The sequence below is a fragment of the Staurois parvus genome, unplaced genomic scaffold, assembly GCF_062004578.1.
Source record: "Staurois parvus isolate SC_StPar_1 unplaced genomic scaffold, SC_StPar_1.0 ptg000068l, whole genome shotgun sequence".
NCBI lineage: Eukaryota > Metazoa > Chordata > Amphibia > Anura > Ranidae > Staurois > Staurois parvus.
The window spans coordinates 8,205,689-8,224,143 of record NW_028317864.1 but is presented as its reverse complement, the minus strand read 5'-3'; the positions used below and the strand labels follow the sequence as shown (position 1 = coordinate 8,224,143).

General features: G+C 47.5%; 1 long non-coding RNA gene across 1 annotated transcript in view; it reads right to left on the bottom strand.

Moving 5' to 3' along the window:
* The window catches only part of LOC149469527 (uncharacterized), a 41,562-nt gene extending 27,841 nt beyond the window's left edge, over window positions 1-13,721 (bottom strand). The window contains exon 1 of the long non-coding RNA XR_016311560.1: window positions 13,083-13,721. This is a non-coding gene — a long non-coding RNA (uncharacterized LOC149469527). The remainder of the gene's footprint in view (window positions 1-13,082) is intronic.
* Between the last annotated feature and the right edge of the window lie 4,734 nt (window positions 13,722-18,455).

Below are 18,455 nucleotides of genomic sequence, written 5' to 3'. Positions count from 1 at the left end.
CGCCGGTGCGCTGTGTCCCTCGGACACAGCGAATCACGGAAAGAGCCGAAGATGCCGGCTCGGTCATGTGATCAGCTGTGTCCAATCACAGCTGATCACATGTAAACATGGAAATGCCGGTTATCGGCATTTCTATCCTCTCGAGCTGTCACGCTGACAGCTTGAGAGGTGAGGAGAGCCGGTAATCGGCTTTCCGCGGAGGGGACATGTACACTGATCATCAGGGCACTGTTGATCAGTGTGCCCTGATGATCAGTGTGGCCCCAGAAGTGCACCTGTCAGTGTCCATCAGTGCCAGCAGTCAGTGCCACGTGCCAGTGCCCATCAGTGCCACATCAATGCCACATATCAGTGCCTACCAGTGCACATCAATACCACATATCAGTGTCCATCTGAGCTGCCTTTTAATGTCGCCCATCAGTGCCAGTCAGTGTCGCCTGTCAGTGCCATATATCAGTGTCATGTATCAGTGCTACCTTTCAGTGCCCATCAGTGATGCCTGTCAATGCCCATCATTGCAGCCTACCAGTGCCACCTATCAGTGTCCTTTAGTGCAGCCTATCAGTGCCCATCACTGCAGCCTCATTAGCGCACATCAGTGAAGGAGAAAAATCACTTACTTACAAAATTGTATAACAAAAACTAAGAAACTTGTGGTTTTTGGTTTAAGAAAAAAAAAAAAATCCCAGAGGTGATTAAATACCACCAAAAGAAAGCTCTATCTTTCTCAAAAAAATGATAAAAATTTCATATGGGTGTAGTGTTGCATGACCGCGCAATTGTCATTCAAAGTGTGACAGCGCTGAAAGCTGGAAATTGGCCTGGGCAGGAAGGGGGTGTAAGTGCCCTGTGGGCTAGTGGTTAAAGAAACTATAGAGAAAATAGTATATTAATGTAATGTACCCATAAAACCACATAAAGTACATGAACCATAGATATCAGGTTCACAGTACAGTTTTGTCTTCTTTCAGCTGTCAGCTTGTAAAAAAGATTTGCTACAACCTATGTATGTGTAATGTACAGTAGTGATGGTCATCTCCATCTAGCAGCCACCGTGCACACTACTTACTTCAAAGTTATCCCACTAAAGCACCCATATGAGAGGCCTCCAGAAACCTGCAAGAGGGTCCTAAGATTTTGTCTGCCTAGAAGCTTCCACAGAGTTTAATCTGGCACTGAAGTATACCTGTTCCAGTGACAAATGTCTAAGCATATCTCCCAACAGTCCTGCAGGACTGTCCTGAGGACTGTCCTAGGTGCTGGAACACTCAGGGCATTTTTCTGGTCCCACTGATGGCGGGGTCTATTTCCCTCCCACTGATCTCGGGACGTTTTTCTGGTCCCACTGATGCCCAGGGGTAAGGGTGGGTGGGGGTCCCCTCCCACTGATGTCAGGACATTTTTCCTTTCAGAAAAGCCTGGGCATTTTTTACCTCCCACTGTCTTATTTTCACGTGTTTTTTTTTCTGCGTTTTGTGTCCCTGATTTTCAGATTCTAAAATTGAAAAGGTATGTAAGTGAGGAATTCCCCTCCCTTTTGGATTCCCATTACTTCCTGGAGGCGAGTGCATGTTAAATAAGAATACAGAAGTTCTAAATATTCTCTGCTCTATCTCAGACTTAAAAATGTTGGCTATACATATGATTTAAACACTTTGCACCTTAACCAAAGTATATCTGTTAGTTGGAAATATGTTTTCAGATGACAAGAAAACATAAATCTGGCACCTAGAAGTGTCTTTTCTTTTCAGTATTGATCAGCACCATACGGGGACAGTGAGGATTCACTGTGGAACACGTTCAGTGTTGATAAAGTCAGTATCCAAATCTTAGTGGTTTATTGGTATTTACCAGGGATGATTTTTGAATTTGCCACAGGGTTAATGGTGTAACAGCTGTTCAAAATTTGGGGTCCCAGTGAGTTTTTGTTTATATTCGCCAGGCAAATATATTTAAAACAGGAAAACACTGCAGGCCTTTGAACCTTTAACCACAGATACAACTAATAGGGCCAATAAGGTAACTTATGTATAGGACAGCCCTCCCAATATAAAAGGGGGCTCAGTGAACTGAAATTGCTGTAGGGAGGGCTGACAAATTGCGCATGACTCTGTTTCAGCTTTTCTGAGATGTGTTGCTGTCTTCAATTTCATTACCACCTTATTTGTTTCTTAAAATGATATATTTTCTCAGTTTAAACATTTGAAATGTTTCTATTTTCTATTGTGAATATAATATGATTTTATGAGATTTGCAAATCATTGCATTCTGTTTTACAGTATGTAGACTTTACACAGTGTCCCAACTTTTATGGAATTGGAGTTGTACTTTGTAACTTTTTCCAGATCACTCTAAAAGACCGACACCTCTCTGACCAATAGGTCTGTGGGTTGCAGGTGCTCTTGATTGTAGAAGTTGGAACCCCACATGTGGAGGGCAGGGTGGGAGTTGCAGAGCTCAGATTAACCACTTCAGCCCCAGGCCAATTCTGATGTTCCTCTTCTACATGTAAAAATCAGTATTTCTCTTATGTTCCTTTACAGACACAGCTTCTTCTTAATTCATGACCAAACAGGATTTTATAACCCCACCTACAGTAGTAGGAAACTGGGCAGAAAAAAAGACTTGGCACCTCCTATGGTCAGTCCTTTCTGGGCAGAAAACCCCTTCTCTGCTATAGGCCTCCAGTCATCCTGCCTAGTGTCTTCAGGAGTATGGACATGATTTCTTTCTGCTGGGACTTGTGGTCCTAAAACTTTTTTATTTTTCCTTTAAACTTTTTTTCTTGTCTTTCCCTTGGATTTTTTTATGCTGAGATCTTGTATAAACAGTCGGGCTAGGTGACAGACTGGATAATCTTAATCCATTGGTCACTCCAGTCTGACCAGCGATTGTGCACAGACCGCTAGCTCCATGCTTGGTCGGCTGCGACTATGCCCCTATGGACCGGGGCGGCTGGTGAGTTAAACGTCTTATGGGGACACATATGACTGGGCGCCTGTAGTCTGTATCACAGTGTTACCCCTGGCTAACAGCTCCCCCACTTTGGTCGAGAGGAGTATGTCTCGGGAGTCTTTCTCACATGCTCCAGCTGGATTAGTAAGTAGATGCTGCTTCCCTTCCCTCCCCGGACACGGTGTGGGGCGCAGGTAATTCCTGGGGTGGTCGGCCCTGCAGGGTTTCCCTCCTCCCCTTCAAGCGTGGGTGGTTTCTCTGTCCCTTAACCCCAACCCCAGAAATGTGGGACACACCGGAGGCAAGTAATTCAGCCTCAGCTGTCTGCCGGGTGAGTGACCCCTGGGTTTTTGCTGGAGGGGGCCCACTGCTACCGGGGTACACCTGTTAGTGGGTTCTCCTCTTTGCTATATCTATGTATGCCTGCCAGCTGTGGGGAAAGAGGTGTGAGAGAGGGTTTTGCTTATCACCATAGGGGATAGGGCTGTGTCTGTGTGATCCTGGCAGCTGGTTCATCTTTGCTGCCTGAGTGGGACTTGCCTTGCCTTTGCTGGTTGCACACTGGGCCCCCTTCCTGTGGGTGCACGGTCCATGTGGTCTGGCTGGCCGGCACTCGAGGCTGTGGCTTTGCGACCAGAGCATTCACCCTTACTTGTTGCCTCTACCCGGCTGGGCAGTGCTATGGTGGGCTAGTGCTGGGCGGGCTGTAAAGCTGCCATCTTGCCTTCGGGCTTCAAAAAAAAAAAAAAAAAGCGCCTCCCTTCCACCTGGGCAGGTTTTTTTTTTTTTTTTTACTGCACTCTGTGGTGAGCTAGGGGGCATTTATGCTGTGTTCACTGTCCCCTTCAAGGTGGGGGGGGGGGCACTTCAGCCACTGTGTTGGTGGGCTTATGCAGTGGGCATAGTGGCCTGGACTGCTTCCAGAGGTGGCATCTTGCCAGTGAATACTGATGCCTCCTCCCCCCCCCCCCATATTGGGCCCCTGACAGGAGCCAAATGCCTCTCCGTGGCTATGGAGGGACTGAGGTCCTGCCTGCAGATTTGCCCTGTAGTATCTGTGGTCTGCATTTCCTCCACTCTCAGGATGCTACCTGCCAACATTCCAGAACCAAACTGGTGGGTGCACTAATGGACCATGGGAGACATTTGGTACTGCCAACAGAGCTGGCGCTGACAATGAGGTGGCACTCAAATCAGTCACTTCTGCCTAGGTTTCTGTGTGCCGCATGCTTTTGTCACTCTTCACAAAGGAACGACCGGCGTGTCTTTTAGTGCCCGAGTGCTTCACGGACTGTTTCCCTTTTGAGGAGGCCCTTCTACAGAACTGGTCCTTTTCCCCTGGGGTGAATTCTACCATTTCCGCGTGCAACAAGACCACGATAGTTCCAGTTAAGGAATCTGCAGCCCTTAGAGACCCTACGGACTGCAAGGTGGAGGCAGTTGGCCATTTTACGTTTACCAGTCAGTCATGGGTCAGCACTTCAGCCTATGTTGGCCACGGTCCTGGGTTTCCAGACGTTGACCTATTGCACCAGGGTGCTGCAACAAGCCTTCACTCCTAGCCAAGTATCCCAAGCATGTGTTGAACTGGTGGACAGGTTGGTTCTGGGATCCAAGTATGATTGTGATGCGTTCCTTGAAGCATCCCCACTTCTCTCTAAACTTTCCATTTGGTGGTAGTGCTGCAGCCCAAGTGTTGGTCGGATGACCAAACTTCCAAATGGCCTGGGCAGCCCTACCCTTTCGAGGAGTCTGTCCTTTTGGGGCTACACTGGATGGCATTTTCAAGCACCTTTACAGGTAATAAGGGTGCCTTCCTTCCTCAGACCCAGTGGGGAAGGGAGCCGCGTGGGACGGCTAGACCAGCCTTCACAGCCAGTGGTATATTTAGGTTTTGTGCTGCCCTAGGCAACTCAAAAATCAACCGCCGCAGCCACCCCCCTACTTCCCTTTCCCAATGGTACCACCACCCTGAAAAATGCCACCTCGCAGTAAATACGCCCCTGCTCTCCACCAACTATAGACCCCCCCCAGTACAGACCCACCTCCCTCAGAACAGACCTCGTTCTCCACTAAGTATAGATCCCCAATCCCACCAAGTACCGACCATTCTCTATCATTATAGACCCCCCCAAGTACAGAGCCCTCCCTCCTTGTGCTAGTAGGGAGGAGGGGGGGTATGTGCTGGGGGAGGGGAAAAGGCTTGTGCTCTCATGTGGGGTAGAATTTCAAATCCAACACCAACTTCTTGCATAGATCCTCTCCCTTCCCAATGTGCCCCTCGAGCACATATCCTCTTAACCCTCCCAATCACTCATTTTTTAACTTGCCCCCCCCTTCCCGGTCACTCTGTCCCCCTCCTCTGCCCAGGAACAATATAAGAAACTTGGTACAGATCTCACATCAGCACAGACATGCACAGCAGTGTCTCCTCCTATGTACGTGTAAACAGCGGAGGAGAGTGAGGCGGGTTTGGTGCGCTCTGCTGGGCGCCAGTCGGAGACAGAGATGCGGATCAGTGTCGCTAGTGCAGTGTCCGCTCTGGTGCCCCTGCCAGTGGGTGTCACTCTGATTCGGTCTACCCCCCATAGCAACGCCACTGCACACACAATGAGCAGAGCTGAGCTCCGGCCGCTCCCAGTCCCAGCACTCAAATCACTCTAATCAGTGGAGGCTCCTTCCTCATCCGGCCACTCAACTCCTCCTCATTATTATTATTATTATTATTATTATACAGTATTTATAAAGCGCCAATAGTTCGCTCAGCGCTGTACATTACAAAGGGGGACAGAACATGTGACAGAACAATACCAATACAATGCAAAACATGAGGGGATCGAGGGCCCTGCTCTTTTAAGCTTACAATCTAGGAGGGAGGGGATGGTGGCACAGGAGGAGGTAGCTGTGGGGGATGGAGTGGTAGGAAGAGTGGAGGAGGTCGGCAAGTTAGCAGGGGGCGGGGTAGGCTTCCCTGAAGAGATGGGTTTTCAGAGTGCGCCTAAAGGAGAGGAGAGTAGGTGATAATCTGATGGGTTGGGGCAGGGAGTTCCAGAGGATAAGTGACACCCTGGAGAAGTCCTGGAGGCGGGCATGGGAGGAGGAGACCAGGGAACTAGAGAGAAGGAGGTCTTGTGAGGAGCGGAGTGTGCGTGCTGGGCGGTACTTGGATATTAGGTCAGTGATGTAGTTCGGGGCAGTATGGTGGACAGCTTTGTACGTCAGCGTTAGGATTTTGAACTTGATCCGTTGCGCAATCGGAAGCCAGTGGAGGGATTGGCAGAGGGGGGTGGCGGAAACGGAGCGGTTGGAAAGGTGAATGAGTCTGGCAGCCGTATTCAGGATGGACTGAAGCGGGGATAGCCAGTGGCGAGGCAAGCCAGTGAGGAGGGAGTTGCAGTAGTCGAGTCGCGATATGATGAGGGAGTGGATGAGCTGTTTAGTGGTTTCTGGAGTTAGGAACGTGCGGATTTTGGCGATGTTGCGGAGGTGGAGTCTGCACGAGTTTGTTAAAGAGTGGACTTGGGGCTGGAAGGATAGGTTGGAGTCCAAAATGACACCAAGTACTCTGGCCTGCGGGGCGGGTTTGATGGTGGCGTTGTTGGACATGATGGAGAAGTCAATGGGGGGTGGTGTCCGGGCTGGAGGGAAGACAAGAAACTCGGTTTTGGAGAGGTTCAGTTTAAGGAAGTGGAGCGACATCCAGTCTGATATGTCGCTCAACAGGTGTGTGATTCGGGCGGAGACCGAGGGGGTGAGGTGGGGGGTTGAGAGATAGATTTGTGTGTCGTCGGCATAGAGGTGGTAGTTGAAGCCGTGAGAGTTTATGAGTTGGCCAAGGGAGGAGGTGTAGATGGAGAAGAGAAGGGGCCCGAGGACAGAGCCTTGAGGGAGAGGGAGGTGGTGGCATTATAGGTAACGCTGAAAGAGCGTTGTGACAGGTAGGATGAGAGCCAGGAGAGAGCAGAATCTCTGAGGCCGAGGGAGTGTAGTTTTTTGAGGAGGAGGGGGTGGTCGACTGTGTCAAAGGCCGCAGAGAGGTCAAGGAGTAGGAGCACTGAATAGTGGCCATTAGCTTTGGCAGTTAGCAGGTCGTTGGAGAGTTTGAGTAAGGCAGTTTTGGTGGAGTGTAGGGGATGGAAGCCAGACTGTAGGGGATCGAGGAGGTTGTTGTCGTTGAGGTGAGAGCATAGGCGGGCGTAGACTAGGCGCTCGAGGAGTTTAGATGTAAATGGGAGCAGGGAGATGGGTCTGAGGTTGTTCGGGTCATTGGGGTCCAGGGAGGGCTTTTTAAGTATGGGGGTGATGTGTGCATGTTTCAGAGGGGAAGGGAAAGTGCCGGAGGAGAGGGAGAGATTGAAGATGTGGGTGAGGGAGCGTAGGATGGAGGGGGAGGGAGGTGGTAGGAGTTGTGTGGGGATAGGGTCAAGGGGGCAGGTGGTGAGGCGGGCATCAGAGAGGATCTTGGAGACTTCTTCGATGGTAGTAAGGTCAAAGGTGCGGAGTGTTGGGGGAGCTTCAGTATGAGGAATGTAGGGTGGGGTGGGAGAGGAGGTCAGAGCAGTGGTGGGGCCGTGGGAGAGGGGTGTAGAGGGGGTAGCTGAGTGAGGGGGAATGGGGTTGGAGGGAGTTTGAGCAGCGACGAAGTCCCTGTGGGTTATGTCGAGGGGGAGGGGGGATGAGGGGGTAGCTGTGTGAGAGGGGACGGGTTGAGAAGGCGTGTGAGTTGCGGCAATGTCCTTGCGAATTGTGTCAATCTTGTTTTTGAAGTGATTGGCAATCTCAAGGGCAGTGAGTGAGGTGCTGGGTGGAGGTGGGGGTGGCGAGAGTAGAGAGTTGAAGGTGGAGAAGAGTCGGCGAGGATTGGAGGAGAGGGCCTTGATGAGGGTCAGGAAGTAGGCTTGTTTGGCAGTATGGAGGGAGGAGGTGTAGGTGTGGAAGGCAGATTTGTATCGGGTGAAGGCTTGTTGGGATTTGGTTTTGTGCCATAGTCGCTCCAGGGCACGACTGTGTCGTTTGAGGGTTTTGGTGTGATCAGTCTGCCAGGGCTGGAGCGGTCGGGGTCTGATGTTGCGTGTGGTTAAAGGCGCTAGTGAGTCAAGGGCTGTTGACAGCGCATTGTTGTAGGCGGTCATAGCCAAGTCGGGGCAGGACAGGGGGAGGATGCGGTCATGGAGTTGATCAACTGCGGAGTGGAGGGAGGCAGGGTTAAGGTTGCGGAGGTTACGGCTGGTAGTAGTGTGACATTTGGAGGGGTAGGCGTTGGAGGATGAGGAGATAGAGAAAGTAATCAGGTTGTGGTCAGAGAGAGGGAAGGGGGTGTTAGTGAGGTTGTGGGGAGCGCAGCGGTTGGAGAAGACAAGATCAAGGATATTACCGTTGGAGTGGGTGGTGGATTGTATGCACTGTGCAAGTGCAAAGGAGGAGGTTAAGTGGAGGAGACGGGCTGTGTCCGGGTTGTCGAGGTTGACAGGGATGTTGAAATCCCCAAGGATGATAGTGGGTAGCTCAGAGGAGAGGAAGAAGGGTAGCCAGGAGGAGAAGTCTTCCAGGAAGCGGGGTATGGATTCAGGAGGCCGGTATATCACAGCAATCTTCAGGGGGCTTGGGGAGAATAGTCGGACGCAGTGGGCCTCGAAGGAGGAGAAGGATAGGGAGGGGGGGTTTGGGAGGACTCGGAAGGTGCTCAGCGGTGACAGGAGCAGGCCAACCCCACCACCTTTACGACCGTTGGGCCTGGGTGAGTGGGTCCAGGTGAGACCGCCGTAGGAGAGTGCAGCAGGGGAGGTATAGTCAGTGGGCTGGATCCAGGTTTCCGTAATTATTATTATTATTATTATACAGTATTTATAAAGCGCCAATAGTTCGCTCAGCGCTGTACATTACAAAGGGGACAGAACATGTGACAAAACAATACCAATACAATGCAAAACATGAGGGGATCGAGGGCCCTGCTCTTTCAAGCTTACAATCTAGGAATCGCCAGGAGGTTGAGGGAGCGGGAAACAAAGAGGTCGTGGATGGCGGTAAGCTTGTTGCACACCGATCGGGCGTTCAGGGGTGCACATGAAAACGGGGGGGGAGATTTTAGGGAGCAGGGGGACAGATACTAAGTTGCGGGGGTTGCGGCAGGACGTGGAGGCGGGAGGGTTTTGTGCGGGTGAGGGAGGTGGTGGAGGGCCAGGATTCGGGGAGATGTCCCCCGCGGTTATGAGGAGGAGAAGGGTGAGAAAGGTGGCATGGGAGCGGGATGTGCAGGAGCGTGAGAAACTACTAGTGGAGGTGTTCGGGTCAGTGGGAGAGTGGAGTAATAGGAGGAGGTGGTGGGTGCCATAGAGGGGTGAGGGAAGCAGTGAGGGCACAATATACAAATGTTTGGGAGGAGCAGAGGGATATAGTGAATGGATTTTGGGAACAGAGGAGAGGAAAATGAGAAGGAGGAGTGGAAGAGGCATTTTGGGGAGGTGATGAAAGCAATAGTAGGGAGATGATAGCAATGAGGGGTAGATGTACAAGTTTTGGGGTGGAGCAGAGGGGTAAAGAAATGAGATTTGGGAACAGAGGATAGTAATATGAAGAGGAGAAGAGGGGTGTATTATATAAAAGGTACACGGAGTGGGACTCAGGTATGTAAGATATGTTTCCCAGGGTGTTTCCTTGCAGTCTGTCCAGCATGCAGTAGAGTTTCTTGCTGTTGTTGTGTCTTCCTGCTGCTTAAGTTCAACTGCTGTGTTTAACTGCTCTGCACTCATTCAAAGCCGCACTCCATCATAAGCAGCACCCCCATCAGAGACTGTGCCCCCCATCAGAGATCTCCCCCATGAGCTGAACTAAATTTATAGGGAGATGCTCAAATGAGCATTCAACTCCGCCCCAATTAGAAGCTGATAAGGCTCACATGAATAGGGGGGGATGTTTCTTAGGAACCAGGCCACAATCATAAACCTGAGTGCGCCTAGAGGTGAGGACAAGTCAACAGATACACAGATATAATTACAACATTTGTTGAGAATTTAACAGGAGTCAATGCGTATGTCTGGTTAAGAGTGGAGGTAGCAGATAAATGCGGTTACCCAGAGAAGAACAGCAGGAGTCAATGCGTTTGTCTGGTTAAGAGTGGAGATAGCAGATAAATGCAGTTACCCAGAGAAGAACAGCAGGAGTCAATGCGTTTGTCTGGTTAAGAGTGGAGGTAGCAGATAAATGCAGTTACCTGTGAAAGTAGAGAAGGCATAATTAAAGTGCTGTGTTTAACTGCTCTGCACTCACTCAAAGCCGCACTCCATCAGAGACTGTGCCCCCCATCATCTCTACCAGCTCTGACTTGGCTGTGTGTACCCTGCAGATAACAGCTCCTGTGTGCACTGCCACGTCCTGTGTCACTTCTGCTGGGGAGCGGCACCGCCCCCCCCCCCCCCCCCCGAAAAGTGCCACCCTAGGCAAATGCCTTGTTTGCCTCACGGTAAATACTCCACTGTTCACGGCGCATATGCAACATTTTTGGTCTTCTGGGTCCCCGCCAGGGGCTTCAGTCCCAGTGGCCCTCCAGGCCCACAGTTAAGTCCTCCTCAGATGAGAGGTCATACCCCACCCATTCCCTGGCCCGTGGACCTCCCTCATTCTGACAAGGGGTCCGCAAAATCTTTCTCTCTGATTGCAAAATGGTTCCTTCCTTTGCACCAGAGGTTTTTCCCTCCCCTATGGCTCTAGCCAAATCACCTATTGTCTTTGTATAAAGATGTGCAGGATCTGCTTCTCTGTGGAGTAAATGTTCAGATGACCAAATCAGAGCAGTTTCAGGGTTTTGTCTGTAATCTGTTTTCAGTTTTCGAGACAGACAGGGTTTGCCCATTCCTGGGCCTCAGGACACGGAATTCCTTTGTGTAGGTTCACAGATTCAGGTTAGAATCCATTCGCTTAGTGGTGGCCTTTCTCCACCAAGGGGATTTCCTGGCCTTCATAGCCATCATGGGCACTTACCTGCATGCCCCCATCTGCGCGGGACATTAGCTTTTCCCTTCGCTTTCCTATCAGAGATGCGCATTGTTGATTATTGCGCTGCCTTTGGTCTGTTATCCGGGCACTCCCACTGTGTTGGCCTTGATCCTGGCCTTGCTGAGGCAATGAAGGATCGCTGTGATCTGTCTGCTAGACAACTTGCTTTTGCATGCAAAGACTTGCTTGCCCCAGATGGACTGGTGGAGATCATCGTACATTTCCTGCAGGTTATTCCCCTTGGACAGTCTCCGGAAGCTCCCGGTGGTGGGCCGGCAGCTCTTATCTTGCAAATGGCCCTCCTTGCGTTTTTGCTGGCAGGTTTTAGACCTGGTGGTTGCTACCTTCAAGACAGTTCCGTTACCCAGATTCATGCGAGTATACTGTGGGACTAAATCCTATCTAAATGGAACAGGTCTTCGGCTTTCTTGAACATTTGGCATATCCTGGAGCAGCTAACGATGATCCCACTTCTCTGGTGGCTGCAGCCTCTGGTTCTATGGATCAGAAAGTTCTTCCTTCCTATTCTCTGGACTGTGGTCATGATGGATGCCAACCTATCGAGCTGGGGAGGAGTCCTGGGGTCGGACTCAGCCCTGGGTCATTGGACTCTGATTAAACTGCCTAAAGGATCTGCTGACAAGGATCCAGTCAGACAACGCCAATGAAGTGGTGTATATCAATCATCAAGGAGGCACAGGAGATGCAGCTGCAGCACTGGTGGTGTCTCATTTTCTGCTGTGGGCGGAAAGGTTTGTTCCAACTCTGTCTGCCGCTCACATTCCATTCCAAGTGTCGAAATCTGGCAAAAGGCTTATCTCAGCCACCAAACGCTGGACTAGAGTGAGTGGTCCCTACACCCAGATGTGTTTCATCAGCTCTGACTCAGGACATGGATCATCTGGCAACCCGACTTCAACGGAAAGTTTCGCATTTCACAGCAAGATCGTTGAGTCTTCTGGCAGACGCGACAAAGGCACTAGTGGCTCTATGGGATCAGTGCAATCTTGTCTGCACCTTGCCACCCCTCCATCTGCTTCCTCGTTTACTACACAAGCTAGCGGCTGAGGGGATTCTGGTCATCCTGGTGGCTCTGGTCTGCCCTCACCACCCTTGGTATGCCAATGTGTTGTGATGGTAGTGGATGCTGCCTATTTGGGATGTCTCAGGGGCTGGTTTTCTTTCAGCATCCCTTGGCCATATTTTTTTAAGTAGAGGCCCTAAGAATAAAATGGTGTGTATTGCAATTTTTTATGTCAAGCAATATTCGCACAGCAGTTTTTCAAATGCAGTTTTTTGGAAAAAATACACTTAAATGAATTGTAATGCACAAAAACACAATATAATACCAAGTTGTTTGGTAAAATATAAAAGAAGATGTTAAGCCGAGTAAATACTGTAGATACCAAACATGTTACACTTTAAAATTGCGTGCGCTTGTGGAACGGTGACAAACTACGGTACATCTAATTATCCATTAACTCCTTAAAAGACTTTACAGGTTTCAGTGTAGAGTTACACAAGAGGTCTGGTGCTAGAATTACTGTTCTCGTCATAATGTTTGCAGCAATACCTCGCATGTGTGGTGCAAACATTGCTTTCATATGCATGCGCGACCTACATATGCATTTGCCTTTGTGCACAAGCACAGGATCACTTTAAAAAAAAAATGTGTTCATTATTTATTTGTTTTTACACCGTCTCTTTATTTTTTTTAATCACTTTTATGACTAGCACAAGGGATGAACAACATCCCTTGTGATAGCTGGAGCAGTGACAGGTCCTCTTTATGGAGAGACCTCGCATCTTTCCTCTACCCTTCAAAGCATCAGATCAAACCCAGATGGGCTTCAGTCCTGGGCTCCCCAGTGAGACGGGAAGTGGGGGGAACCCCCTTCTACCTCCTGTAAAGGCGATCCAGTGGCTAACTAGCTGCTAGGATCGCTTTTACATAAAAGTGCATCCGCAGTAGAAAACAAAGATACTGGGGTGATACCTTTAGCTGCAGGCATCGTCAATATATAACCACTTCAACCTGGCAAGGTACTGGTACGTCGCAGAGGCTGAAAAAGTTAAAGCTGCACCCTTAAAATAAGTAAATATTGTCTAAATATAAGCATCAGGTGTATTCTTACTTGCATATTGCTTGTTTGCTTCTTGCAGATCTGTGTAATAATCCAGTGTGACAATTTACCTCCGTGCAGGAGCTTCTTGTAAGAAAGAATGGTCACTGCAGGGCGACTGGTCTTGTATCCGCCCCTCCTGTAGGTTTTTGCAGGCAGCCTGTGTGGTTGGAGACTTCTGGGCCATGCCCATGGTTCTGTGCTGCATAGAATATGTACAGCACTGTGATAATATCACTGCTACTTTTCCAAGGTACTAACTGGGTTTTCAAAGGCATTTGGTACACATGTAGGGGATTTCATTCCTTTGTGGCTATTGACAGCTATATTCAAATGAAAGTTTCTGTGCTTGGAGTTCAGCTTAAATGAGCTGCAGGCTGGAATTACATACAGACTGTCCTAGGCTGTGGTGAGGCAGCACAGACAGTTCTTCTTTCATTGTGATAAAGGATGCCAGAATTAAACATACAGAAAATGTCTCCCTACCCTGTCTTCCTGCCTCTGATGTGTTTCCTCCTAGGCCTCATTCTCCGGCTGCTCTACTGGAGAGATTTCCCCTGACACCACAAATGTTGGCGAGCCCCTCCTTGCTAGACACCCTGTAACTGTCACTTCCTGAGCTCTGCAGCTGTACTGCAGGATTCTAAACAGAGCATGGCCTGAGGCATCCCACCATTCTGCTGTAACAGAGCTCGCTCTCTGCACTGATCACTAGTAACTGAACACTTCAGAAGTGTACCCTGAGCTTGCAGGGACTTAGTGTACAGCCAGCTCTATTGTGCCACTGCATCACATGCAATTATAGGGGCACCCCTGGCAAACATGACAATCTGCATGGGAACTGGCTCAGGGAACACAGCCTACCCCCTTAGTGTCTGTGAAATTCTTTCTTACATTTCTTTTCTGCAGCTGGCTGCTGTGCCTGCTAAATCCCAAATGTTGCAGCTTTCCTAGATTTTCACTATGAATGTGAAGGTCGCAAAAATGAAAGGCCTGTGTGTTTTCTGGTTCCCAAGCCCTACACTGTATATTTCTTAAGTAAGGAATCTGTACATGCATGTGAGAAGAAATTGGATGCCCAGAAGCACTGTACAGATGCAGCAAACACTGTAGCTCTATAAATGGGCATATTATACCTAGAAAATGTTTTTTTGTTTAAATACAACCGGTTACTCCATTACCTATTTTACTTAATAAGAGAGTCACAAACTAGCTTTAGACCCTAAAACAGCACACTTAAGTGAATCTAATGCTATGCTCATTTAGGATGGAAAAGCAAGATTAACTTAAAAGCCTAAATGACCTGACTGCTTACACTAACCTGTTTGCTAGCACTGCACCTTGTACCAAGGAGGGTGATACCACCCTTCCTCTCGCAAAGCAGTGCTGAGTACCTGGGCGACTAATTGTTTGGGTGTAGTCACATGGTAGTGGGGAGGGTCTTTAACCCTTTGTAAGCTCCAACCACAGCAATGTAGAGCTTACACATGACCCTTCTTTTACTTTGCTCAGGTAAGGGAACATCAGATTAACAATGGTGTTGGAGGTCGGGGGTCCTGCTATTGAGTTAACTTGTAAGTTGGTCACATCTTTATCACATTTTAGTCCTCTTGCTGCTGAATCAGCCCAGATTCGATCAGTGGATGACCCTGTGAGCACCATCAGGCTCAACAAACTTTGATCTGAAAATCGAAGGAGCCAACCAGTCAGAAGTATCCACTGTTCAGGTATTCTGACAGCTGCGGGACTGACTTTTAGAATACAATAGCCCGCTGCTCAGCTTTGCTTTGCTTGTACTGAGAGAAGTACGTAGGTTGCCATTGCTGAAGTCCCCTTCAGAAAATACCAATGGCTGGCTCTTGCCAGAGCAAACAGGCATTAGAGAAAGCCAGAGCAAAGTCAGAAGCTCCTCGTTCTAGGTCCGTGACCATTGGATCAGCATGACAGCCCAACACCTAGCATTTTAGAAGGTCAGCAATCGCTTCTTCCATATTTCTTCAGTCCCAGTTTTTGCTTGATCTGGGTGTTCACATCTACCTCTGGGTGTTGCCACCCACTTTGCAGCCTTCTCAATAAAAGTAATTAGTTTTGCACAGACTGATTTTTTTTAATGGGTTTTATTTAAAGACATACACAGATCTACCAAAATAGAGAAAAGGATTTTTTTTTTTTGGTTCCCTTACTATCTGAGCATGTTTTTCATCTTCAGAAATTCGCTTGCAGATTTTCAGAAATTATCATGGGATTGTACTATGTAGCCATGCTGCTGACGGAGTATTTCTTTAAGGTTACGACTCCCTCTGTGCTTTTAGTTCAGCTAGGAATGCAGCTGGAGGAGGTACACTGTCAATGGAAGATCGGGTGTATAGTACACGGAGAGCAGAACAGGACGCACTGTACACAAGAGGAATGGGAACAACGCACCATGGTGGAAACCGAATTTGTCTTTCACATTATTATGCCCCAGCATTCTTTGCATGTGATGAGATCTGCTATGTCCGGTTGCTTATACTGGCATAGTATGAACTCTCAATAGTTTTTTCTTCTAACTCGCCCAATTCTGCTTAGGTTTTTTTTTTTTATTTTAACAGGAGTATTCGTGAAATCTGCGTATAATTAACACTAATGGAGCTAAAACTATATCAGGCCTTGTACTATCAGGTTTTGGCTTCAGAAATACATTCATGATCTCCTAGTCTGTCAGGGGCCCTGAATGAAAATGAATGGGACTATCAGACAAGAGCCAAATGTATACATTCAGGGGGTTTGCAACTAACACACACATCTGCAGGCGGTTTTATCATCTACTCATGTCATCACATTGCCATAATTGGGCAGAACTGAGATCTTCGCACTGATTCATCAAGCTTCCAGTAACCCTTAAAGTGGAACAGAAAATTGAAGATTCGCTATGGTATAAGGAACATCTAAAAATGTTAATTGTCCCTAAACAGTACCTTGTAAACTTTATTTTTTATCCTAAATCCCTTCTGAAATTAGCAGTACACTTCCTAGTATGTGAGTGTGGCTAGGCACTGCCATGCCTACAGCCTTATAGCTTTACATCTGCAATAGCACTGCTACCTCTGATTGCTATTCCAATGAGATTTGGAGTGAGACTATGTGATGTCACAACTGTCCCACTCAGTGTTAACCTTGCTGGAGGCTTTGACATGAGGAAATAAATCCCCGATTCTATCAATATGGCCACTTCGGTTGGTATCACTAAATGTAAAGCATTGTCTACCTCTTCCCCGCATTGCCAACATCAACTGGAAACTGAAGGAAAGATTTAATGTAGCACGGCAGGAGATCTCCACCAACTAATCTACGGTTTCTCAACCAGGGTTTCTTCAGAGGTTGCTAGGGTTCCCACTGACACCAATGATTTTTGTTAACCATTATTAAAAAAGGATTAATTCTTTCCAATGACCACAAGTGCAAGGACCATTCTTCCTACTGACCATCATGATACTATTGTATTATAAGTTGTAGGTATAGTAATTTTTAGCAGGGATTTCCTTCGGACCAGAAAGTTATTTCTGTTTCAATACATTTATTGGTTTTGATAAGTTGACATTGCCAAAAGCCATGTCCCTAAAATCTACTCACTGTCACTGAAGGGGAGACTCTTCTCCTGCAACTAGTCCATAGGGCAGTAACTGTGTGAGCAAGAACTAGAAAGAAAAGGTAGGGAAAAAGGAAAGCAGATCATAGGCAAGAGGAAGGGAAGGAGGTATCTTAAACTCGGAAGCCCTGACGGGAGCAGTCAGACAAGGACCAGAAAGTTATTTCAAGGGTTCCTCTGTGCTGAAAAGGGCTGATCTAGTCTATACCTCATAGTTCCTTTCTTGTGCTTGGCTTTCTATATGCCTTTTAAAGGTCAGGCAAGAAGATTTTTCCCAAACTATAACTGAGATAATTTAGGAGTGATCAGATATATTTATACGTAGTTCCTCAAAGGATGATAGTTCCCTGTTTAGTGTTCCATTAAGAGAAGCATTGAGTTGGAAATATTTGAGCCACCTGCCCTGGTAGGGAAGTGCTTCATTTTTTATTATTGGTGCCAGTTGCTCCATTGGAGAGATTTCTACTCTTTTCTTGTTTTGACTCCTTCAAATAGAAAGTGAGAAGAAAATAGTAATAAAGACAAAAGTTAAAACCCCTCCACACAAATTAGCGCTAAATTCAAAGTACTTTCACAATACACTGCACAGTTTGGCCGCTATTTATTAACATAGTTACATAGTTAGTCTGGCTGAAAAAAGTCCATCCAGTTCAACCATAGAAAAAAAAAAGTTATGATCCTATACCCACAGTTGATCCAGAGGAAGGCAAAAAAAACCCCAGCAAAGCATGATCCAATTTGCACCTGCTGGGAAAACAATTCCTTCCTGATTCCCCGAGAGGCAATCGGATATTCCCTGGATCAACTTTACCTATAAATGTTAGTATCCAATTATATTCTGTGTATCTAAAAAATAATCCAGGCCTTTTTTCAAGCAATCCACTGAGCTGGCCAGAACCAACTCTTGAGGGAGTCTATTCCACATTTTTGTAGCTCTTACTGTGAAGAAATGAATAGTGAATAGCTCCACACAGAGTTCACTATATGAACCACTGTTGTATTTATACATGTTGATCATATTGCCCCTTAATCTACTCTTCTCAAGAGAATTTAGTTCCTGTAATCTTTTCTCATAGCTGAGCTTCTCCATGCCTCGTATCAATTTAGCTGCCCTTCTCTGTACTTTCTCCAGTTCCCCAATGTTCTTTTAGTGAATTGCTGCCCAAAACTGAACTGCATATTCCAGATGAGGTCTTACTAATGATTTGTACAGGGGTAATATGATATCTCTCTCTCTGGAGTCTATACCTCTTTTAATACAAGAGAGGATTTTGCTTGTTTTAGAAGCCGCAGCTTGGCATTGCATGCCATTATTAAGCTTGTGATTTTCCAGAACCCCTAGATCCTTCTCCACCATTGATTCCTCCAGTTGTACTCCCCCTAGTATTTATGACGCATGCATATTCTTATTCCCCAAGTGCATAACCTTACATTTATCAACATTAAATCTCATTTGCCACATAGTTGCCCAATTAAACAGTGCATTGAGGTTGGCTTGTAAGTTGAAGATATCCTGTATGAACGTTATTCCACTGCACAGCTTGGTGTCATCTGCAAAGACTGAAATGGGATTTTTCTCAGACTTTATATCGTTTATAAATATATTAAAAAGTAAGGGTCCCAATACTGAACCCTGGGGTATACCACCGATGACCCCAGACCATTCAGAGTATGAATCATTAACCACTACTCTCTGAATACCATCTTTTTAGCCAGTTTTCTATCCATTTACATATGGATTTTTCCAAGCCCGTAGA